The 26,169-nt window shown below is 43.0% G+C and overlaps 3 non-coding genes across 3 annotated transcripts; 1 reads left to right on the top strand and 2 right to left on the bottom strand.

Moving 5' to 3' along the window:
• Positions 1–13,221: 13,221 nt before the first annotated feature.
• On the bottom strand, positions 13,222–13,328 carry LOC112086141. Its single transcript, XR_002899321.1, has one exon. It is a non-coding gene; the product is annotated as a small nucleolar RNA R71 (small nucleolar RNA).
• A 6,588-nt stretch (positions 13,329–19,916) lies between these two features.
• LOC112086151 lies at positions 19,917–20,023 on the bottom strand. The gene has a single exon (XR_002899331.1). It is a non-coding gene; the product is annotated as a small nucleolar RNA R71 (small nucleolar RNA).
• A 3,418-nt stretch (positions 20,024–23,441) lies between these two features.
• Positions 23,442–23,549, top strand: LOC112086143. The gene has a single exon (XR_002899323.1). It is a non-coding gene; the product is annotated as a small nucleolar RNA R71 (small nucleolar RNA).
• Positions 23,550–26,169: the final 2,620 nt, after the last annotated feature.

Here is a 26,169-nt window from a genome sequence, read left to right as displayed (position 1 = left end):
ACGGCTGCTTATAAGGGACTTTATAAGAGAGTCCAATGCAGCTTTGCCCTTATTGGGGACTTGAAGCAAATTACATAAAAAGGACACAACTTTCTGGGACACTAAAGGAACAGACTCGTGCAATAACTAAAGAAATTTCTAAGACTTAAAACTATGAATGGAACCTGTAAAACAAACCAAAGACAGAAAAACCATATTACGCAAGTAAATAAACGTATTCATTCCCTTACCTTGATGGTTGGACGGCTAGGATGGTCTTAAGTTGGCGTGATGCTGATGCTGAATAAGGACATTTCTTTGTTGGGTCGGAGAAGTGGTAATTCAGCTGTTGGGTCGTCTTGTATGAGATAGGCTTCTTCTTTATTAGGCTCTTCCAGGCTTCTTTCTTGGACCGTGGCCTTAAAGCTTGGGTACAAAGAGTCTTCTTGCTCGTGGATGCTAAGTAAGGCTTCAATAGCTTGATTAAACTCTTCTCTCAAGACTCTAGTTCTGGATCTTGTTCTTGGTCCTTGTCTCACGGCTGGTATAGGTGGAGCTTGTGGTTCTATGCCCTCATCATCCCCTCCCTCTTGAGAAGGTTCTGACCTCAGAACAGGTTCATCTGCAACATAAGGAGACAAGTCAGTAACATTGAAAGTAGGAGATATGTTAAACTCACCTGGCAGCTCCAGCTTGTATGCATTGTCATTGATCTTCTCCAAGACTCGGAATGGCCCATCTCCCCTTGGAGCAAGCTTCGATTTTCTTTGTTGTGGGAACCTTTCTTGCCTCATGTGAACCACACCCACTCTCCTGGTTCAAAGGTAACCTCCTTGCGCCCTTTATCAATTCTTGCTTTGTCCTTTTCGTTCTTTTTCTCCAGTTTCTCTTTAACTTTTTGGTGCAGCTTCTTCACAAAATCGGGCTTAGCTTGTCCTTTTGCGCTTGAATAGATGGCTGGTGGCAAAGTAATAAGGTCTAAAGGCGTGTGAGGGTTGAACCCATAGACAACTTCAAAAGGAGATTGGTTAGTAGCGGAGTGTTTGGAACGATTATAAGCAAATTCAATGAAAGGTAGACAAGATAACCAATTCCTGAGATTCTTACCAACCGTGGCTCTCAATAAGGTTGAGAGTGTACGGTTTACTACCTCTGTTTGTCCATCTGTTTGGGGATGACAAGTGGTGGAGAATAAAAGTTTGGTGCCAAGCTTTTTCCACAATGTCTTCCAAAAATGGCTAAAAAACTTTGTGTCTCGATCTGAAACAATGGTCCTGGGCACTCCATGAAGACGCACAACCTCCTTAAAGAAGAGATCAGCTGTTTGAGTTGCATCATTGGTCTTGTTACATGGTATGAAGTGCGCCATCTTTGAGAACCTGTCTACTACTACAAAAATGGAGTCTTTGTTGTGTATCTTAGGCAAGCCTAGAACAAAGTCCATAGAAATGTCCACCCAGGGTGCGTTAGGAATAGGTAAAGGCATATGTAAACCATTAGGGTGTAACCTGGACTTAGCTCGAAGACAAATGATGCATTTGGTGCATAGCTTCTCCACATCTCTTCGCATGTGTGGCCAGTAAAAGTGCTCCATCAGCACGCTCAGTGTCTTGTCTCGGCCAAAGTGTCCCATTAACCCGCCTCCATGAGCCTCCCTAGTGATCAACTCCCTCATGGACCCTTGTGGGATGCATAGCCGCTTTTCCTTAAATAGAAATCCATCTTGTTGGTAAAATACTCCAAATGCGGCCCTTGTAGTTTCTTTGTAGACCTCTGAGAAGTCGGGATCAGATTCATATCCACCCTTGATGTGCTCAAAACCCATGATCTTGGCTTCCATTGTAGAGATGAGAGTGTAACGCCTTGAAAGTGCATCGGCTACAACGTTCTCTTGCCCCTTCTTGTACTTAATCTCATATGGAAAGGTTTCTACGAACTCTAACCATCGGGCATGCCTTTTCTTAAGTGTGGTCTGGCCTCTTAAGTGCTTGAGGGTCTCGTGGTCTGTGTGAATGATAAACTCCTTTGGAAGCAGATAGTGTTGCCACGTTTCTAGTGATCTCACTAAAGCATAGAGTTCTTTATCATAGGTTGGGTAAGTGTTGCTCCACTTAGCTTTTCACTGAAGTAGGCTACTGGCCTCCCTCCCTGAGTTAGAACAGCTCCTATGCCAGTACCTGATGCATCACACTCAACCTCAAACATTTTATCAAAGTTAGGAAGGACTAAAACCGGTGCCTGTGTGAGGCTCTCCTTTAGCTTGTTGAATGCGGCTTCTTGAGTCGGCCCCCAAGTGAAAGTAGTGTTCTTCTTGATCACCGATGTCAGTGGGGCTGCTATGGTACTGAAATCCTTGACAAAGCGCCTGTAAAAGCTTGCCAAACCATGAAAACTTCTAACATGTCCAACCGTGGATGGTGTGGGCCATTCTTGGATGGCTTTAATCTTCTCCTCATCCACTTTAAGACCCTGAGAACTTACAACAAATCCTAAAAATACCAATTGATCAGTGCAGAAGATACATTTCTTAAGATTTGCATATAAACCCTCTAATCTAAGTGTCTCTAGAACCTGTTCAAGATGCTTAATATGATCTTCTAAGCATTGGCTGTAAATCAGAATATCATCAAAGTAAACCACTACAAACTTACAGATGTATGCTCTTAAGACGTGGTTCATGAGTCTCATGAAGGTACTTGGGGCGTTTGTGAGGCCAAAAGGCATCACAAGCCACTCGTATAGACCTTGCTTGGTCTTGAAGGCAGTTTTCCACTCATCTCCTTCCTTCATTCTCACTTGATGATAACCACTCTTTAGATCCACCTTTGAAAAGATAGTAGCTCCACTTAACTCGTCCAACATGTCGTCTAGTCTCGGAATTGGGTGCCTGTATTTGATAGTGATGTTGTTAATGGCCCTACAATCCACACACATCCACCAAGAGCCGTCCTTCTTGGGTACTAGCAAGACGGGTACTGCACACGGGCTGAGGCTCTCTCTTATGTATCCTTTAGACATTAAGTCCTGGACTTGAGCCTCTAGCTCTTTGGCCTCTGTTGGGTTAACTCTATATGCGGCTCGGTTAGGCAAAGGTGCCCCGGGTACTAGATCGATCTGGTGCTCAATGCCTCTTATGGGGGGAAGGCTAGCTGGTATCTCCTCCGGAAAGACATCTTGGAACTTATCCAATAGCTGATTCACCTCGTGTGGGAGCTCTTGACCTTCTTCATTACCTGAAAACAGACTTTATCTAAAGATCATAAGTAATACCGGTTGTTTATGATCAAGAGTTTTAAGAATTGTATTCGGTGAGACAAATAGATTAGTTTTACTTAGTTGTTTCCCTTTGTTCATGGCCTGTTGCATTTCATGAACTTCTGATGGCGTGAGAGGGGCTAAGTTGTGCTTCTTGTTGTTGTGAGTGAAAGAGTAGTAGTTAGTGCGACCATTGTGTACGGTTTCTTTGTCAAATTGCCATGGCCTCCCAAGGAGCAGGTGACCGGCTTGCATGGGTACAACATCACACGTGACTTGATCACTATACTTTCCAATGCTGAATGGCACAACAACTTGCTCCGCAATCCTCATCTCCGTGGTATCATTGAGCCATCTTAATCGGTATGGGCTTGGGTGCTTTGTCTTTTCAAGACCTAACTTGTCTACAAGATACTTGCTAGCCACGTTAGTACAAGAGCCACCATCTATAATGAGACTACATACCTTGTTTCCAATGCTACATCTTGTATGAAAGATGTTTTCTCTTTGGAGTGTCTCGGGGTCACTTAGAGCACCAAGAGATCTCCTGATTACCAACATCTCTCCAACCTCAGGGAAATCGGTTACCTCTTCTTCTGAGTCAGTGGCTTCTAGCTCGGCCTCATCTTGTGACTCATACTTTCCATTGTCTCTCAATACCATTACTCTTTGATTCGGGCATTCTTTTGCAAAGTGGCCTTTTCCCTGACACTTAAAGCACGTTATATCTCGAGACCTTTGATTAGGGGCCTTACCTTGCTCATGTGGAGCCGGCTTTGATGGCCCAAAAGCTGGTTTCTTGAACCGACTTTCCACTTCTATGGATTTGCCTTTGTCCATCGGTTTAGAGAAGGGTTGAGTCCAAGTAGACTTTCCTCGGTTAGTGGCTGCTTTCTTCTTGAAATGCTGCTCGGCTTGTATAGCAAAGTGCAGTAGATCCTCCATGTGCTCATAGCTCTGCCACTCTACTTTTCTCGTTATTCTATCTTGGAGGCCATCAACGAATTGGGCCATCAATGTCTCCTCCGAGTCTTGAAGCTCCAATCGATATCTGATGGTCTCAAACTCCTCGTTGTATTCTTCTACGGGCCTGTTTCCCTGAGACAACTTCCGAAAACGTTTCTGTAAATCTCTAAAGTAATAAGCGGGTACATACCTCTTCCTTAGGTGGAATGTCATGTCCTCCCAAGTGGTGATCTGGCCACGTCTTAGCCTTCGTCTTTCAGAGACTTCTCGGTCCCACCAAGTGAGAGCATTGTCGGTCAGCTGTGCGACGGCTAGAGACACCTTCTTGGCTTCGGAATATTGGTAGTAATCAAAGATATGATCCATTCTTCTTTGCCAATCCAGGTAAGCCTCGGGGTTGACCTTTCCAGCAAAGGTAGGTGGTGTAAGTTTAAGATCTTTGCCCCCATGTCTCTCGTCTTCTCTATCTCTCTCTCGGCTCCTCCGTCTTTCACGGCGCTAATGCTGGCCTTGGCCATGGTTATCCCGTCTGCCACGCCGGTGATTTGGGTCAGGTGGGAGTTCATCTTCGAGATTAGGCATGTCATCATCAGTCTCTTCTCCATCGTGGTCATGTTGTTGCCTTGGTTGGTTCCCATTGTTTTTGGGTTGGGCTGGTGGTGGCAACCGTTGTTCCATCAAGTTAAGACGGTTGCTCAGAGTCCTCATACCGTCAAGTAGTTGCTGCATGACTTCTGGTAGCGGTGCGGCATTGTCTCCCATGATTGGTGTCTACGTTCAAGAGCAAACAAAGATCAAGTGCAAAGAGAAATAGAAATTCGACTAAATGTTGTTTTGGTTCTTTCCTTTTCTTTTGTTTTTTTTTTTAATGCAATAAAAACGATGGTGCAATGTTAAAGAAATGTAAACTCTTTCCCTTTTTTTTGTACGTGATTATGAAAACTTTCCTTTTCTGGCTAACTAGGGCTTTTGACAAAATTTTCGTTCTAACAATGAGCCGCAACTAGTCGATGCTATGAATGATGCTAAGGAGAATGATTTTAGATATATAGATGAATGCTCAAGATGATATGCGATGTATGCAACCGAATAGAACTCTTTTTTTTTTGAAGAAGTGTGCGACAAGAAAACAAAGATGCAAAGGAGATTTAACCGAAAGGTATGAAAAGATAAAACCTGGTTTTGGAACCTTTCGGCTCTGATACCAGATGATATAGGCACGGGCCTATAGATGAGGATGGATCCTTGTTGTTGGTTGTGTAACTCTCTCAACAAGAACAGGAATGGGTTTGATATGAAAAGAGGATGGAACTCGATCAATTGGTTGTGTAACTCTCTCTGATTGAGTCAAGGAATGAAGCGAATGATGATGCACACGGTGGAACGAGGGTCGCCACAAAGCTCTATGGACTGAACTCTGATAAGACCGGCGAGAGGATCAAACACCAACTCTCAAGAGAAGGATCAAACACCAACTCTCAAACGAATTCAGAGAATTCAAAGGCAAGACAAAAGCTTGAAGAACTGTGTTATTTTATTGATAGTAGGTAAAAGATACACGGCTGCTTATAAGGGACTTTATAAGAGAGTCCAATGCAGATTTGCCCTTCTTGGGGACTTGAAGCAAATTACATAAAAAGGACACAACTTTCTGGGACTCTAAAGGAACAGACTCGTGCAATAACTAAAGAAATATTCTAAGACTTAAAACTATGAATGGAACCTGTAAAACAAACCAAAGACAGAAAAACCATATTAGGCAAGTAAATAAACGTATTCATTCCCTTACCTTGATGGGTTGGACGGCTAGGATGGTCTTAAGTTGGCGTGATGCTGATGCTGAATAAGGACACTTCTTTGTTGGGTCGGAGAAGTGGTAATTCAGCTGTTGGGCCGTCTTGTATGAGATAGGCTTCTTCTTTATTAGGCTCTTCCAGGCTTCTTTCTTGGACCGTGGCCTTAAAGCTTGGGTACAAAGAGTCTTCTTGCTCGTGGATGCTAAGTAAGGCTTCAATAGCTTGATTAAACTCTTCTCTCAAGACTCTAGTTCCGGATCTTGTTCTTGGTCCTTGTATCACGGCTGGTATAGGTGGAGCTTGTGGTTCTATGCCCTCATCAGCTTGTTTCCCGCGGTCGGGAAGCTTCTGACCGCGGCAAATAGCTTGTTGGCCGCGGTCGCGTGAGTTGCTGGCCAACTCCGCGTGGCTTCAGGACTAATGGAATATCTTGAGATCCAACCGTTGCAAATGTCTCCAAACCAAGTGCATTTGAAAGCCGGTTGATTCTTCTATAAGTTGTCCAATTTTGAGGGTGATCAGACGGTGAGAAGGTCTTCGTCTCTCTATGAGAGTTCTGACGGTCTGCGTTTATCCAAAAGAGTCTTTTTGTTCCATTTTATGCCTCTTTATCCCAAATTACCTGAAAAGTCTTTTAAAATCCGGAAACATAGAAATCCTTTGAAAACCATTGAAAATGGAGTAAAAACACCTGTAAAAGATATTAAAGTGATCCATAAAAATGGTCAAAATCCGGTGTTATCAACTCCCCCAGACTTAGTCTTTTGTTTGTCCTCAAACAAAACAAAGGCTAATCTTGGCGAGAGGTTTGAAAACGCAGGAACTAAACAAAATCTCAGAGACCAAACTTTTAGACCAATATCAATCAGTATGCATCAATCGGGAATAGCCTAGAAAATTCTCACTAGCAATACAGGCATAACTAGTCCGTTAATCCATCATGCAGAAATCTATGCACTAAGATCTAACTTCCAGTCAACTATCTCTTAACATTCATTAAAAATCTCGGTGGTTCTCATCATAGAAAATTCTTGGCAGGACATTATGCTAAACCGCAAGAGAGAGTGAAGGTGTTGGTATCCACAGTTTTCAGTCACTTTTTCTTGACATAGATTCATGGTCTTCTTCCTCAGGTTCTCTCCAAACTCCCCCAGACTTAGATTTTTGTAAATCTTTCAAAACAATAACTCCTTAAATGAATAGTGGTTGCTTATTTCCCCACAAATTTCGACAATCTAAGACTCATTAGGCTTTTTGTTCCTTTTTCTCTTTTCACGTTTTTTTTTTTTTTTTAAAGAGATGGGAACACCTTTAGATATAGAGTCTTAGAGAGCACGAATTTACCAGTTAATATCTGTCTTGTAAAGCTTTATTATGTTTCTGATACTCTTCCTTCCCAATTCCATTCAGTCTCCTTTGTGAGTGACTGAAAACTGCGTCGCTCCTCTTCTCTCCGACGTTTTTGCACATATCTGCTGATATAGACTAAAGAGAGAATGCATGAGGATTGAAAACAAGGGTTTTGGGTTTAGGGTATGGTACCAGATAAAGATAAACTGGTCATCTAGGACGACAAAGAGTGGTAAAAGTGATGGTAAAAAACGTCCTAGATGTGTATGTCGATGCCTGCCTAAAATCAATGATGAGAAAATTAGATATCAATATTAAGTTCAAATAAAATAAGCTAGTATATCCTGTCAGAAAGAATCTCCATGAATAGAAGTCCTTTGGTGAGAGTTCGTGGTGCAAGTATTCTAGCTACCGCCTAGTCTAGTGCTAACCACAAATGAGCTATCATGCATAGTGTAGAAGTGTGCAGGCCTAAATCATCATAGTTTTGCGTCAAACATTCCTGAAAAATACTTAATGTCGAATAGGTTACATACTTAAATTTAAAAAGTACGTGAAAATTAAAAACAAAGCAATAAAATGATTAGTACGGATAGACATCCTCCCCCAGACTTAAATCACATTGTCCCCAGTGTGAAAAAGTTGATGAGAAGATGGTGAATAAAAGCGAAATAAAATAAAATAAAAGATAAGAAAATGATGATAGAACCGTGATGGTAGTGAAGTGCTGATCAATCACTCATCCTCCGAAGTGTCGTCTGCGAACTAGTGTTGCTCCTGTAGGAAGGTGACAACGCGCTCAAAGCCTCATCCCTGTCTCTCAACTCTGCGCTCCAGATCGGAATGAGTGTGAGATGATGTAGATGATGAGGTGTGGCCGGTCGGAATGGATGGCTGAAAATGAGCACGGGCCGCAGCTGCATCACGCCTCACCTTGGCCACTATGTATTGGCCAATGGTGAATGGTAGACGAGGTACGGATGGCAGAAAATCATCGGATTCCGGAGTCCATCGAGGGCGTCCTCCGTTACTCAATCTCGGGATAGATGCTGAAGGTAAGCGGACTCGGTGCTCCTCAGTGCCAGTGCAATACTTGTAACTGAACCTGTCTGGATCGAAAGCGGCACGAGAGATAGTGTGATCGCGAGAGAGATAAAGTAGATCATACCAGACATCTGGAAGTGGATCATCAGCTGAGAAATCAAATCCTACAGCCTGTAGTATTGCTGTAATTGCACTCCCGAAAGCTGGAGTAGTGTCGTCGCAACCATGTAAATCATGCTTCACCTTCACCATATTCTGCGCTATGATCCAGGCCAAACAGGCAAGTCGTGGGTCGTCCATGAACAGAATCTGAAGTGTAATGAGCTCAGTCTTCAAAACACCTCCCATGTTAGCTCTAGAGAAAATCGTGTGTTCTTGCGGCTTTCAGTTGTTTTTGTTAAGGGTAAAACTTGTTCCCTCACGCAGTTGACACGCATCAAGTTTTTGGCGCTATTGCCAGGGATTTGTTTCGCTGCCTTTTGTTATTTTTCTTGTTTTAACTTCTGTTCTAGACACCTGATCTCTAGTTCTTTCTTAAAGTTTTGCTGAATTATCTTTCCGTTCTTTTGTTTTTCTCTGAATTGCATGAATACCAGGCGCAGACCTATAGAAAACATTCCAATTCTAGACGAGATAGGCAGACACGAAAGAGAACTTTGAAGACTTAGACGAACGCAAGGAATGGCCAACGACGACCAGCATGGAGAAACTATTAACCGAGCTTTAAATATGGACCAAGATGGGTCTGAACATGGAGAAAATGAAGAGAATGATCACAGAGGAGGTGATCATGCTCGACAAGATGGAGAAGAGGATGAGGTTCCTCCAGAACCGCGAGAGTGAAGAACGTGAAGACCTTGATGCACCTATCAATGCAGCCGATGGTGACCACCAAGGAATGCAGCCAAATGGGCGCGTTAACCGCCCTGTGCAGCAAGCAAATCAACACCGTAGACAAGCCAGGAACCATTGCATAGCTGAATTCGATGCACCTATTCAAAACTTTCAAAACCGATCTGCAATTCAAGTTCCATTTCCGAACTGGAACGAGTTTGAAGTCAAGCCTCAAATCATCTCATTGGTGAAACAAAACCAATTCCATGGAGTCCCTTCTGAACACCCAATGGACCATATCGAGATCTTTGAAGAAATCTGCAGCATGATGAGAACAAACCAAGTTCTAGCAGACTATTTAAAGTGTAAGTTGTTCCCTATTTCACTAGCAGATAAAGCTCACCGTTGGTTGAAATCTTTGCCTGCAGGATCGATTACTAATTGGGAAGAGTGTAAAACTGCTTTCCTGAATCTTCTATACTAAGTCAAGGTCGAACTTGTTGAGAACAAAGATCTCAAGCTTTCAGCAAAGACCGACTGAACCTTTCTGATATGTTCATAATTTGCATCATTTAGGTTGTATATTTCATTTCAAATCATATCTTATTTCATGCATTTTAGGTCTTTAGGGTTTGTTTTAGGACTTAGGAGTTGCATTAGGTCCCAATGAGTCTTTGCATGTTTGGAGTGTTTATCAGGTGTATTTGGAGCTATTTGGAGTTGAAAAGGTGGATCCAGGAAGAGGAATGGCGATCAGGACTTGAAAGATGGTGAAAATGGGTTTTTGGAGGTTCTCGGCGATTCTCACGTACCGCAGGCAACTTTTATCGGCGATTTTCATGTACCGCGAGTGAGCCCCTCGGCCAAAACGCGTACCGCTGCTAAGGTTTCTCGGCCAAAATTTCCGGGTAAAGACACATCTCAGAAATCGAGTTACCCGAAGGTCTTGCCGGTCGATTCAGCTGTCGGGTGCTTCATCAGAGTTGGATAGGATTGGATCATGGTTCCAGAGCAGGTAGAATCATATGATTTGTAGCCGTGAGCAGAGAGTTAAGCTCGTCGGAAGGCACGCCTGTCTCGCTGCCGTTTTGGACCAACCCAATGAGCTCTGAAGAATGCGAAGGACGATGCACTTCCAGACCGATTCAGTCTACAAGGCCTTCATCAAGATCCGAGATATTTGAGTCCTCTTTCCATAACGTTTGAGATCATTCAATTTGGAGCTATGAGCAAGAAGATAACGTTTCTGGAATGGACGCATGTCTAGGAGCTTCTTTCTGACCGTGTCAATGCACTGCGAAGATGAGCCCTCCAGGGAACCTTCCACTTCCCAAGCGCCAAAGGTTCCTTCAACAAAGTTGAAGATGTCTGAGTGTTCTGTCCACTTAAGTTAGAATCGCACTATTTGGCTCAGTATCTTGGGAGTTACTCTCCCACGAATGTGAAGTGGTCCAAGGAGACACAAAGCCTGCAAGATGGTCTTGCGACTTGGTTAACACGCAATGCCTGGAGATTAATGCCTGGGGGTTGAGCTGCGTGTTGAGATGTGCGAGTAAGGTATCACTGGGTAAGGTCTAAGGTTCCCGAGTAAGAAGAATACTAAGTCCACAACCGTGCGACTTGAGCATGCGTGTTGGCCAAGCTTGGAACTGAGTCGCATGAAGACTCGCAATTTACACCGACTTGAGCATGCGACTTGGGAGTGATGGAGACCATCCCGCACATATCTATGAAGGCCCCTGCTACATGGTCGTGCGAGTTAAGGAGCAAAGAGTACTGAGCCGCATGAAGTTTCACAAATCACACCGAGAGAGTAATGCGGCTGGGCTTACATGGGTTCTATCTTGTTCAAACTTCTTTCTTTGGTTGTGCTAGTTACGCATGCGACATGGGACACAAGGAGGACCAAGTCGCACACATATTCTCCCAAGATTTCGTCTTGGTCATGCGAGTTGAAGAGGAAGAAGACTGAATCGCACAAGACTCGCAAAACACACCTAGATGGGCATGCGGCTGAGACAAAAGGACTTAAGGATCACAAGACTGCTTCTCTGGCTGTGCGACTGGGGCATGCGACTTGGGAAGCTCCTGACCAACTCGCACAGTCGTCATTTCACCCATTAAAGCCGGGTCAGGACCCGGTTTGTTCCGGGCTGACCCGGTCCGTTTTAAAGACCTATATATAGTTTTTAGGGTTTTATCCCAAGGACTTTAGCTTTATTCCGTAATCTCTTTGCCTCTTTTGTGTAAAAAAACTCCTTTTGAAGAGAAATATCTGATTTTGGGCGTTGTAATCAAGAGAGTTTGAGAGATCTTGTGTTTAAAAGCTGCAAATCCATCATTATCTATCTTCTCCATCTACATTTCTCATCATTAATCATGCCAATCTTCTCAACTTGCAAAGGTTTAAGAGAGATTAGCATGATTAGTGAGTAATCCCCATATTAAGATCTTAGATATGTAGATTATTGTGCTTAAGTGGTAGATTAGTGAGCTTAGGAGTTAGATCATTCATATTCCATTCTCTACAACCTGTTATTAATGCTAGATCCATACACATCATATGTGGTCTAGATTCTGGGCATTTCATGCACCAAAAATGTTTGATGAAATGCCTGAACCAAGGTTGTTAGAGGTTTAAGTATTGTTCATCATGGGAATGATTGTTTATATGCTTAAATGACAGATTAAACTGGTTCTTAATGCTTGTTGATTCATGTTTCACTAATGATGATTATGTTAGAAACTGTTTTAGCATAGAAGTTAATACCTTCATGAGAGTATTAACTTAATTAATGATGTTTAAGTTGAATGGATTGCTTGATCACATGATTTATTAGCTCACTAGTTTAACACTAAAGGCACCCTAATCCACTATCATGTCTAAGACCTTTCTCATCATCATACATACATTCTCATCTCATTTAGCTTATTTACTTGCTTGTTTAAGTTGATCATTAGCTATAATCCTTGTTTTGAGTTCTTAGTTGTAATTAATCATCAAAACCTCACTCATTTGGCTTGAATTAAGAACTGATACTGCATCTTAGTGTCTACACCTGATGGATTGATACCCTTTGTACTGCAAAGCGACAAAAGGGATTGATAACCCCTCATTTAGAGCCTTGAAAACTCTAAGTTATCAATTGGCGCCGTTGCCAAAGTGTGATAGCATTAAGATTGTGTCATTTCTTTAGATCAAGCATTTTCTTTTGTGTTTTCTAATTTCTTTCAAGTTCTGTTTGTGAGTTTCAAGTGCATGAACACCAGGTCCAGATCAAGAAGCTGTGGTCCACCTTTCCTCTTAAACAACAACATTAATCTTTTGGTACCAAGGAGGAGAAGGGGCAGGCGTGGAAGACAGATTGATCAGGCTGATATGGAAGATCAAAAAGAGCATGTGGTTGACATGGAACAACCGGCTCAGGAGCACCAGGCTCATGGTAATGGAGCTGGTCAAGGGCCACATCAGGGTAATGTTCATCAGGAACAGGTGCATCAACAGCGAGCTTATGTCCACCAGGGACAAGCTCCAGTTCATCAGCAGAAGCATCAGGCCAATATACAGCAAAGACAACAGGTGCACCACCAACAGCCCTTCCAACACCAGAAAAGGAGATATAAGCAGCCTTAGGTCTATGTTGGAGAGAATGACAGGGCCAATGCTCATCAGTATGGAGCTGGAATTCAAGCACCACCTGTGCAAAACAACAACTTTGAAGTGAAGGCATCCTTGTTATATATGGTCCAGAACTCAAAGTTCCATTGATTGGCAATGGAAGATCCCTTGGAACACTTGGATCAATTTGATAAAGTGTGTGACTTGACAAAGATAAATGGAGTTTCTGAGGACAGTTTCAAGCTCAGATTATTCCCCTTCAGTGTTGGTGACAAAGCTCACCAATGGGAGAAGAACCTCCCAAGAGGCTCCATTCAAACCTGGGAGCAATGCAAGCAGGCATTTCTATCCAAGTTCTTCTCCACCTCCAGAACAGCTAAACTGAGAAACCAAATCTCTAGCTTCACTCAACACAGCAATGAGAGTTTTGGTGAAGCATATGAGAGATTCAGGAGCTACACCAACCAACGCCCACACCATAGGTTTAGTGAGGCTTCACTTCTCAGCACACTTTATAGAGGAGCTCTTCCAAAGATTAGAAACCAGCTGGATACTGCCTCCAATGGAAACTTTCTGGGAAAGGAGATTCATGCTGCTTTAGAGCTGGTTGAGAACTTAGCAATGAGCAATGATACATATGGAGAAGACTTTGATAGAGCCAATAGGAGTGAGAGCTCAAGCAGGGATCAAAGGTATGAGAAGGACTTTAAAACACTTGAAAGCAAGCTGGACAAGGTGTTATTGGCCACACAAAAACCAATGCACTTTGTAGGAGAGTATGAGGAACCTTCTCAAATCTTTGAGAACATCAGTGAAGAGGGTCTTACTCAGTTAGAGCTTAACTACATTGGGAATCAGAGGTTCCAAAGATATCAGTATGGCAATGCCAATCAGAACCTCTCTTACAGGAATCTCATTGTAGCAAACCCACAAGACCAAGTCTACCCTACTTCTCAAGCTCCACAGAACTTTGTTCCCAAGAACAACTTTCAAGGGTCTTTTCAACCCAAGAATCAGTTTGCTCAGAAGAAAGGTTTTAGTCAGCAATAGCAACCATTTCAGGGTTCACAGCAACAGCAAAAGGCACCACCAGGGTTTGGTCCACCACAGTTCCAACAACAAGCGCCGACTCAACATCAGTTTCAGCAAACACCGGTTCAGCAGCAGCCACAGATGGGGTCAGATATGGTTGGGATTCTGCAACAACTGCTTCAGGGTCAACAGGTATTTGCAAGCCAGTATGCATCCATGCAGCAGGACATCAAGGAATTGAAGCAAAACCAGGCATCTAGCTCTAGGAACCAAGGCCAACTACCTGGAAAGCGTGAACCCAATCCCAAGGAATATGCTAAAGCCATTACACTGAGAAGTGGCAAGGAGTTACCTGGTATTGAGCACAACAATGTGATCACTGAGGACAATGATCAAACTGAGGGGGTGGCAGCCTTAAAAGATGATCAAGCTGCTAAGAGACCAAGGAAAGAAATGGGTTTTATTCCGGACCCGGTTGGTTCCGGGCTGACCCGGTCCGTTTTAAAGACCTATATATAGTTTTTAGGGTTTTATCCCAAGGACTTAAGCTTTATTCCATAGTCTCTTTGCCTCTTTTGTGTAAGAAAACTCCTTTTGAAGAGAAATATCTGATTTTGGCCGTTTTAATCAAGAGAGTTTGAGAGATCTTGTGTTTAAAAGCTGCAAATCCATCATTATCTATCTTCTCCATCTACATTTCTCATCATTAATCATGCCAATCTTCTCAACTTGCAAAGGTTTAAGAGAGATTAGCATGATTAGTGAGTAAGCCCCATATTAAGATCTTAGATATGTAGATTAGGGTGCTTAAGTGGTAGATTAGTGAGCTTAGGGGTTAGATCATTCAAATTCCATTCTCTACAACCTGTTCTTAATGCTAGATCCATACACATCATATGTGGTCTAGATTCTAGGCATTTCATGCACCAAAAATGTTTGATGAAATGCCTGAACCAAGGTTGTTAGAGGTTTAAGTATTGTTCATCATGGGAATGATTGTTTATATGCTTAAATGACAGATTAAACTGGTTCTTAATGCTTGTTGATTCATGTTTCACTAATGATGATTATGTTAGAAACTGTTTTAGCATAGAAGTTAATACCTTCATGAGAGGATTAACTTAATTAATGATGTTTAAGTTGAATAGATTGCTTGATCACATGATTCATTAGCTTACTAGTTTAACACTAAAGGCACCCTAATCCACTATCATGTCTAAGACCTTTCTCATCATCATACATACATTCTCATCTCATTTAGCTTATTTACTTGCTTGTTTAAGATGATCATTAGCTTTAATCCTTGTTTTGAGTTCTTAGTTGTAATTAATCATCAAAACCTCACTCATTTGGCTTGAATTAAGAACTGATACTGCATCTTAGTGTCTACACCTGATGGATTGATACCCTTTGTACTGCAAAGCGACAAAAAGGATTGATAACCCCTCATTTAGAGCCTTGAAAACTCTAAGTTATCAATTGGCGCCGTTGCCAAAGTGTGTCATTTCTTTTGTGTCATTTCTTGAGATCAAGCATTTTATTTTGTGTTTTCTAATTTCTTTCAAGTTCTGTTTGTGAGTTTCAAGTGCATGAACACCAGGTCCAGATCAAGAAGCTGTGGTCCACCTTTCCTCTTAAACAACAACATTAATCTTTTGGTACCTCTCTTACAGGAATCCCAATGTAGCAAACCCACAAGACCAAGTCTACCCTACTTCTCAAGCTCCACAGAACTTTGTTCCCAAGAACAACTTTCAAGGGTCTTTTCAACCCAAGAATCAGTTTTCTCAGAATAAGGGTTTTAGTCAGCAACAGCAACCATTTCAGGGTTCTGGTTTCAGTTCACATCAACAGCAAAAGGCACCACCAGGGTTTGGTCCACCACAGTTCCAACAACAAGCGCCGGCTCAACATCAGTTTTAGCAAACACCGGTTCAGCAGCAGCCACAGATGGGGTCAGATATGGTTGGGATTCTGCAACAACTGCTTCAGGGTCAACAGGTATTTGCAAGCCAGTATGCATCCATGCAGCAGGACATCAAGGAATTGAAGCAAAACCAGGCATCTAGCTCAAGGAACCAAGGCCAACTACCTGGAAAGCGTGAACCCAATCCCAAGGAATATGCTAAAGCCATTACACTGAGAAGTGGCAAGGAGTTACCTGGTATTGAGCACAACAATGTGATCATTGAGGACAATGATCAAACTAAGGGGGTGGCAGCCTTAAAAGATGATCAAGTTGCTGAGAGACCAAGGAAAGAAAAGGGTAAAGAGGTGGAAAAGGAACCTGAACCAGAAAAGATATATGTCCCACCACTTCCATACCAATCCAAGCTCCCATTTCCAGGGAGATTCAAGAAGCAACTTGTAGACAAGGCCAGAGCTGTATTTGAGAAGGCGCTCAATAAGACACCACTCACAATGCCTGTCATTGATGCATTTCTAATGATGCCAAAGATGGGTAAGTTCTTAAAAGATGCTATTCTGAACAAGACTAAAGAGCTTCAAGGTATGGTGGTACTGAGTCATGAATGCAGTGCCATCATTCAAAGAAAGTCCATTCCAAGAAAGCTGACTGATCCAGGGAGTTTCACACTCCCTTGTGCCATTGGGCCTCTACTATTCTCTGGAGGCCTCTGTGATCTGGGAGCATCTGTCAGCTTGATGCCATTCTCCATAGCAAAGAAGCTTGGCTTTAGAGTGTTCAAACCTGCAAGGATCTCTCTTGTCCTTGCAGACAGATCAGTTAGGTTACCTGTTGGGATGTTGGAAGATCTGCCTGTCAAGATAGGTGGTTTTGAGGTTCCAACTGATTTTGTTGTGCTCGAGATGGATGAGGAACCAGTTGATCCTCTTATCTTGAGCAGGCCATTCTTGGCCACAGGAGGAGCTATTATTGATGTAAGAGGTGGCATCATAGAGTTTCAACTTGGGTCTGAGAAGCTTAACTTTGATGTGAATAAGATGATGAAGAAGCCCACCATAGAAGGTCAATGCTTCTATGTGGAGACAATGGATCAGTTGGCTGATGAGTTGCTTTAGGAACTGAATACTGATGACCCTCTTCAAGCTGCTTTAACCCAAGAACAAGGAGACCATGGATTCTTAGCAGAAGAAAGTGAAGGGTACAAGCTGTATTTGGACAATGCTAGAGAACTTGGTCCTGAGACAAGGTTTTTGGAACTGGAACAAAGTGGCCCTGAGGTCTTGGATATCAGAGGATCAGACACAAGCCAAGGAGCAGTCCAAGCAGTTATGGCCATGGGTTCTAAGGTCAAGGAGCATGCTAGGCTGTTTGAGCAAGACAGCTTCAGTGCTGATTGGGATGAGTCTAAGGCATCTCAGCTGGATATCAAGCCTCTTCTCAAGGGGCTCAGGTATGCTTTCTTAGGTCTCAATGAGTCTTATTGATATACTCATATTTTGTCATGTTTAGGATTGCATTTTTTGTCCAAATATTGAGTCTCATCCATACATTTAGGTAGTTTTACATATATTTGTCTTCGCTTTTGTCTTTAGTTAGGAATTGCATTAGGTCCTAGAGAGTTTTGCACTTTTCGAGTGTTTACAGGTCATTTGGAGCTAATTGGGAGCAATTGGGACAAAAGCCATGGAGAAACCATCACCTTATGTGCATCAGACTCGGACAAGTGTTATGGAGACGACGATCCCTCAACTTGATCACCTGAGAAGGAGGACTTTCACCAGGATTCAGCCTCCGAAGTATTCATAAATAATCAAGAGCGTCGAGTCTAGTTTCCAGAACACTTTAGATCGTCCTATTTGCAGTTTTGAGCTGAAAGTTACGGCGATAAGAAGCAGTACATGTCTCGGAGCGGAAAAATGACCAAAGCAACGCGCATCAAAGAACCGGTGGAACAGAGCCCTTGCCGATGTCACCTGAACACGAACCCTTCACCCAAGTTGGGGATGATCGAGTCACGGTCCCAGAACAGGTCGAATCATTGGATTTGGAGTCGTGAGATGAGAGTTAAGCTCACCGGAAGATACACCTGTCTCGTGACAGTTTCAGGACCGACCCGATGAGCTCCGAAGATTGCGAATGAAGATGCGCTTCCAGACCGATTTAGTCTACAGGTACGTCATGAAGATTTGAGATATTTTAGTCCTCTTTCCAGAACGTTTGAGATCATTCAATTTGGAGCCATGATCAAGAAGATAATGTTTCTGGAATGGACACATGTCTAGAAGCCTCTTTCTGACCGTGTCAATGTACTACAAAGATGAGCCCTCCGGGGAACCTTCCACTTCCCAAGCTCTGAGGGTTCCTTCACCAAAGTTTTCGATATTTAATCTCTTTCCAATGCAGTTGAAATCATGCCATTTAGATCCGTATCCTGGAAGGTACTCTCCCCTGAATGCAAAGTGGTCTGAGAAGGCTTAGGTTGTGCGATATGGTACTGCGACTTGATTAACTCGCACCCATGAATGTTCAACGCTCTGAAAACAGGTTAAGACTTTAGAGATGAATGTAAGGAGACTCTGAGCAAGGTAGAGACTTCCAGAATCAAATTTGAGTAAGTCCACAATGCTGTGCGAGATAGGCTTACGAGTTGGACATGAAGTGGAACCATGTAGCACATGTGTTCGCAAATTACACCGACTTGGGCATGCGAATTGGGCAAGGAAGTGACCATCTTGCACATATACATTCTGGAGTGTGCAACCTGGTCTTGCGAGTGGGGAAGGAGTTGAACTGAGCCGCACAAGAACATGCAAGATGAAGTGCTAGATGGATGTGCGGCTGAGAAAGGACTTGACCATCTAGGAGTCTTGAGCTTCTTTTGGTGCGAGATGGGTGTGCGGGTCAGCCATGGACGTGACCTTGTCGCACACCAGCCACCAGACCCAACTGAGCCGGGTCAGTACCCAGTTTTTCCTGGGCTGACCCGGTCCAAGACCCTTAATATAAATAGTTTTTTGGGAGAAAAACCCTAAATGTTATCTTCTCTCTTAGTTTTCTCTCTTGTTTTCTTTCCTTTTCAGTGTAAAAGCGATTATGATCAAGAGATATCTAGCAGATTTAATCATCTTAAAACTGTTTCTTATCAATTTATCATCTCATCTTCTTATCTTTGCTCCTAATCATGTTTAACATCATCTCTTGCAAAAGATTAGGTGTGTTAGGCATGATTAGTGAGTAGTCTTCTTTTAAGCTTCTAGGTGTGTAGATTAGGGTGCTTTGATGTTTGATTTATGATGTTTAGGTTCTAGATTCTCATTTCCTTTCCTTAGTTAGCTGCTCTTAATGCTAGATCTCTCATTATAAGCTTGATCTAGAACTTATGCATTTCTCCGTTGGCGCCGTTGCCATATTGTGTGGGTATTGTTAGCATTAGTTTCTGATATAGTTTTTGAGATCAAGTTTCTTTTGTTTTACTGATCACCTTTCAAGTTCTGTCTTTGTTTTCAGGTTTATGATCAAAAGAAGCCAAGCAAGAAGACAAAGAGAAAGAATTGTTCACTTGGAAAGGTTAGGAATGGATCAGAAAGTTGGGAATGAGCATCAGGCTGAAGAAGCTGATCACGGTCAAAGAGCTGGTAATGGGATTGGAATTCAGGTTCAACAAGCTCCGGTCCATCAGGGACAAGCTCAGGGTAACCAGCACCAAGACCGACCTCAGGTTAATCCACCACAGCCCCACCCAAACCCACCAGTCTTTGTTGGTGAGAATGACCGAGCTTATGCACACCAGTATGGAGCAGGAATCCGGCCACCTCCTGTGCAGAACAACAACTTTGAAGTCAAAGCTTCTTTGATCAGTATGGTGCAGAATCAGAAGTTCCATGGCTTACCTATGGAGGATCCCTTGGAGCACCTAGATCAGTTTGACAGAGTTTGTGATCTCACAAAGATCAATGGGGTATCTGAAGACAGCTTCAAACTGAGATTGTTTCCATTCAGCCTTGGGGATAAGGCACACCAGTGGGAGAAGAACCTTCGAAGAGGATCAATCCAAACTTGGGAGCAATGCAAGCTTGCCTTTTTATCTAAGTTCTTCTCAAGCTCAAGGACTGCCAAGCTAAGGAACCAGATTTCAAACTTCACTCAGCATTCTAATGACACCTTTGGAGAAGCTTGGGACAGGTTTAGAATCTACACAAATCAGTGTCCACATCATGGCTTTTCAGAAGCCTCTCTCCTTAGCACTTTGTATAGAGGATCTGTTCCCAAGATCCCGAATCAGTTGGACACAGCATCAAATGGGAATTTATTGGCAAAAGAAATCACTGCAGCCATGGAACTTGTTGAGAACTTAGCCATGAGCCAAGACACCTATGGAGAAGACTTTGATAGAGCCAACAGATGTGAGGACTCTAGTACCCAACAAAGGTTGGAAGAGAAGATCAAAGAGCTGCATATCAAGCTTGACAAAGCCCTGGTTGCCTCTCAAAAGCCTATACACTATGTAGGTGAGTCTCAAGAGAGGTGTTGCTTTGAGAACATCAATGAAGTGGGCCTTACACAAGAGGAGCTGAACTACATAGGTAATCAGAACAAGTTTCAGGGTTACAATAACTTCAACAAGAACCAGAACTTGTCTTATAGAAGCACCAATGTAGCCAATCCCCAAGATCAAGTATACCCTCCCTAACAAGGTCAACAAAGCTTTGCTCAAAAGAATCAGTTCCAAGGTAACTTCCAAGGTCAACAAGCTTTTCAGTAGCCAACAGCTCAGACACAAGGGAACAGCCTCAATAACCAACTCAGCTTCCAGCAACAAAGGCCACCACCTCCTGGTTTTGCCCCACCACCTGTTCAACAAAGTCCTGATTTCAATTTTGTTCTCCAACAGCTCTTAATAGGACAACAAAAGATGGTATCCGACTTGGAGACACTAGGAGCTGAAATAATGGCTATTAAAAAGAACAAGGGCATCTGCACTTCTGAACCACAAGTCTCTCTTCCTGGTAAAGCTCTTCAAAACTCAAAGGATTACTGCAATGCCATCTACTGCAATGATGACCATTCAGCTGATGTGCAAGAAATAGAAGACCTTCTCTATGGTCAAGTCTCTAGTGAACCTGCACAAACTCATGTGGATGAGAATGTCATTATAGAGGATTTCATGGGCTTCTTACATGAACTCAATGAGGACATTGAGAATGAAAGTCTGGGGGCAGCCGGTTCAGTTTTTTCTGTTCAGCAAGGGAATGATTCAGTGTCTATTGAAACAAAGGAGCTGCCAACTGGTCAAGCAAAGCCAACAGATAGTGCCTCCACCTCTGAATCAACTCAGATGAAACCCACCTCCCTCCCAAAGCTAGGCAATCCAGGGAAATTCACTATATCTTGCACTCTTGGAAACTTTAGGGTTGAGAATGCTTTGTGTGATTCAGGCTCAAGTGTTAGTATAATGTCTAAGGACATGATGGAGAAGCTAAAGGTCAAGTCTATAACGTCCTACGCTTCTTCTATCACCTTTGGAGATTCCTACTCCAAGAATCCATTTGGGTTTTTGGAAAACTATCCACTACAGGTTGGTGAATGTATAGTTCCCACTGATTTTGTGATCATGAAGATAAAGAAGACCAAAGAGCTTCCCCTATTACTTGGAACTTCATTTCTCAACACCACTGGTGCAATGATTGACTTTGATACTCAAAGAGTGGTGCTTTCAAAGGTGGATAAGGATGTCTTTTCACCTGTTACACCTCCTTTGGCTGAATTTTGTGGCTCTGGTGTGAGGATAGCTCTGACTTTGGCAAATGGTCTTGATCTTCCATTGCCTTTAACCTTGTATTCAACAGCTCCACCAACAAACTTCCAAGGAGTGAGAGTTAAGACCTGAGAAGATGACTGAAGAGTGAATGGTCTGGTTCTTGGTGGGTTCTTGTCTTGAGACCCTGAGCCATTGCCTTTGTTGCTGCTGATCTCCTTCTCACTTGGTGTAGGAGATAGAGATTCCAAGCAAGCTTCATCATCACTAAAGAAATCCCCTTCAAACTCAAGATCAGGTCTTATTAGGGATTCTTTCTTTTTCTCAACAGATGCAAGGGGTATAGCTTCTTCTATAGTTCCAATACTCCCCACATACATCATCCCATAATGTTTCAACTCATCAGAATCATCAAATATAACTCCACAAAACCCAGCAAGAGGAGGCTTAAGAGGATAAGATACTTCATCATCTACCTTAGCAAGTACCACTTTTTGAGTATCAAAGTCCATCCTTGCCCCTGTGGTGTTCAGAAATGGAGTTCCAAGCAAAAGAGGTAGCTCTTTTGTCTTCTTCATCTTCATAACTACAAAATCTGTTGGAACTGTGCATTCACCAATTTTCAATGGGTAGTCTTCAAGGATTCCATATGGTTTCTTTGAGGATGAATCTCCAAAGGTGATTGACATGGGGTGATGCTTAAGACTCTTGATCCCTAGTCTCTCCACCATGTCTAAAGACATTACACTGATGCTTGATCCAGAATCACACAAAGCATTGTCCACTTTCAAATTTCCAAGAGAGCATGAGATGGAGAACTTTCCTGGGTTGCTTAGCTTGGGAATAGATTTGGGTTTCACCCTTGTTGAGCCAGTGCTAGAGACTCCATCAGATGTCCTTCCTTGAACCATTCTCTGATCCTTTCCTTCAGCAATCTCAGAATCATTCTTTTTCATATCAAAACAAGCTGTCTCCCCACCTTCTTTCTCAATGTCCTCATTGAGATCACAGAACAGGAAGTCAAACTCCTCTATGATGGCGTCCTCATCATCTTGTGTTAGGCACTTTGCACTTGAGACATTGCCATGGAGAAGATCCTCAATTTCTTGGACAGCAGCATGATTCTCATCATTTGAGAGGATGGCATTGCAGTATTCTGTTGGATGTGCTACTGATGTCCCTGGTAAAGATCTTTGAGCTTGAGAACTGCAGTGGCCCTTGTTGTTCTCTAGAGTCTTGACTTTGGAAGCCAAGGTTGAAAGCTGAGATAAAAGATCAGAATAACTGCAATCCACCTTGTTGTTAATCTCTGCCATTTTCTTGTTAAAGTCCATGGCACCACTTGCTTGACCTTGGAGGATTTGCTGGAGCAGGTTCTGCACTTCTTGATCCTTATTCTCTGAGTTCTGTTGGGGACTTTGTTGTTGGGGAGGGACAAAACCTTGTTGTTGAGTGTTTTGAGGATAGAAGTTCTGGTTTGGGGGATTCTTGTAGTAGGTAAAGCCCTTTTGGTAACCTTGTTGGCCACCTACAAAGTTCACCTCAGCTGTGATGTCTTCCTTTTGAAATGTGTCTTGAAACACATGATTCACATCTCTAACAAATTTGGCTGACTGATGAGAATCTAAGAGAAGTGTGTCTAGCTTCTCAGTGAGAGACTTGATGGCTTTCCTTGTCCTTTCCTCTTCAGCACTCACAGCCCCTCTTGAAGTCCTTTCAAAGTCTGATCCATAAAGCTCATCACTCTGAGCTACATTCTCCACTAGGGTCATGGCATCATTGACTTCCTTGGTCATGAAATTACCATTAGAAGCTGTGTCCAAGAGAAGTCTGACCTGTGGCAAAGTACCTCTGTAGAATGTACTTAGCAGCTGACAATCTGAGAATCCATGGTGAGGGCATTGCATGGTATACCCTCTAAATCTTTCCCAAGCCTCACAAAACGATTCATGGTTCTTCTGAATGAAACTTGAGATTTCATTTCGTAACCTTGCTGTTCTTGATGAAGAGAAGAACTTGGTTAGAAATGCTCTTTTGCATTGCTCCCAAGTTATGACTGATCCTTGAGGTAGAGACTTTTCCCACTGATGAGCTTTGTCTCCTAGAGAAAAAGGAAATAGCCTCAACTTGAAACTGTCCTCACTCACTCCATTCATCTTAGTTAGATCACAAACTCTATCAAAGTTGTCAATGTGATCTAATGGGTCTTCTAATGCCAAGCCATGGAACCTGTTTGATTGCACCATGTTGATCAGGCCAGATTTGATCTCAAAATCGTTTTCAGGTGTTGGGGCTTGAATCCCATGTCTTTGACCCTGAGCATTGGCCTCATCACCAGCTCCCACAACTTGTCTTGGACGTGGAGGTGGTGGCTCTTCCTGATTCTGGTGGTTTCCATTACCACCATGAGCCTGTTGCCCTTGATCCATACCCAACCTCTCAATGTGCTCAGCTCTTTCTCTTTGTCTCCTTGCTTGACTTCTGGTGTTCATACACCTGAAAACAAAGACAGCACTTGAAAGGTAATCAGTAAAACAAAAGAAAATGACTTGATCTCAAGAAGATCCAAAGTCCTAATGCTAGAATGAACTCTCCAATTGGCAACGGCGCCAAATTGATAGTAATCAAGCAATCAGCAAGCATAATGCATCAAGCCTAATAAGTGACCAAACAATCTCTCAACCAAGAAGACTGAATCTTATACAGAAAGACATAACAAGCAATCACATGATCTCAAACATTTCAACTTAGAACTCTAATCTAGATTAATCCTCTCATGAAGGCACTAACCTCTACACTAATCCATTTTCAAACCAAATCATCATTTGTGAAATATGAATCAATGAGCATTAAGAAACAGTTCTAATATGCCATTCATGCATTTAACAATCATTCCCATGACATTAATGCATAAACCCTTAGTTAGCTCTTTCAGGCATTTCATCAAACACTTTTGGTGCATGAAATGCCTATGAACCCAGATTTCACTTTCCCAAGGAAATCTGGCATTAGGATCAGCTAACTAAGGAAAGGAGAAAAGAATCTAAGCTTAAACAATCATTAATCTACATCTAAGCACCCTAATCTACACACCTAGAAGTTTAAAAGATGATTACTCACTAATCATGAAGAACACATCTAATCTTTTGCAAGAGATGATGTTAATCATGATTAGAAGCAGAAATGAGATGATGAGATGATGAGAAACAGACTTAGATTGATTAAATCCTTGAGATCTCTCTTAATCAAAAACGTTTTTACACTAAAAAGGAAAGAAAACTAGAGAGAAACTAAGAGAGAAGATAACATCCTCCTTGGGTTTTTCTCCCAAAAAACTATATATACCTAGTGCTAATGGACCGGGTCAGCCCAGGACAAACTGGGTACTGACCCGGCTCAGTTGGGTCAAGTGGAAATCCTGCGGGTCAGTCCAGTATGTCCCAGGTCGCACACCTAAGTCGCAGTAGATGAAGACTTGTCTTGTGAAGCCTGAATCGCCTTGTCTTAGCCGCACGCCTAAGTAGGAGTGTTTTGCGAGTGTTGCTGCGGCTTGGTCTCCTTCCTCTCCAACTCGCAGGGCTAAGGCGGTTTCTGGGGAATGTACAAACTGTGCGGGTTGGTCTCTATTGCACCTAGGTCGCAGGCTCAAGTCGGAGTGATTTGCGAGTGTTGCTGCGGCTTGGTCTCCTTCCTCTCCAACTCGCAGCATCCAGAGCAGCTTAGACCACTTCGCATTCCGGAGAGTGTAACTCCTATGAGACTTGTCCGAATTGAATGATTTCGGTTGCAGAAGACAGAGGACTCATTTATCTCCAACTTTGGTGAAGAAAGCTTCGGTGCTTGGGAAGTGTAAGGCTTCCTGGAGGGCACATCTTTGCAGTGCATGTACACGACCAGAGAGAGGCGTCTAGACATGTGTCCATTCCGGAGACTGTATCTTTCTGCTCATAGATCCGAATTGAATGCTCTTGGACGTTCTGGAAAGAAGACTCAAATGTCTATGGTTCTCATGAAGGACCCGGAAACTAAATCGGCCTGGAAGTGCACCGTCCTTCGCATCCTTTAGAACTGATCTGCTCGGTCCGGAATACCTGCGAGACTGGGGTTCCTTCCGACAAGCTTATCTCTCTGCTCACGCGTCCGAATTCCACGATTCTACTTGCTAAGAGACCGTGATGCAATGCTCTCCAAATTCTATGAAGCACCCGCCGTCTGAATCGGACCGGAAGGCTCCCCGGACAGGCGATCATTCAGGGGTATCGGATTGCTCCGGAACGAGTGCGAGACCTGTTCGTCTTCCGATTACCATATCTTTCAGTTCTGTGGTCCAAATGCCTTGATTCCAACTGTTATGAACTCTTGACTCAATTATCTCCAACCTTTATGAAGACTCCGATAGCTGAATCTGACCGGAAGGTTCCCTGGACGGGCGATTTCGGAAACGTGTCTGCACCCGGAGATTTTGGCCGAGAGACTTGACCGCGGTACGTGTTTTTGGCCGAGAAAGCTACCCGGGGGAAGGATTTTGGCCGAGAACCTTCGACCTTCAGTACACCATTTTGCCGAGAAACCCAAAATTGTTCCTTTTCACCATGTTTGATCATTCCAACTC

This window comes from Eutrema salsugineum, unplaced genomic scaffold, assembly GCF_000478725.1.
Source record: "Eutrema salsugineum unplaced genomic scaffold, Eutsalg1_0 scaffold_23, whole genome shotgun sequence".
Lineage (NCBI taxonomy): Eukaryota > Viridiplantae > Streptophyta > Magnoliopsida > Brassicales > Brassicaceae > Eutrema > Eutrema salsugineum.
The sequence above is the reverse complement of the archived record's forward strand: the minus strand, read 5'-3'. Positions and strand labels throughout refer to the sequence as shown.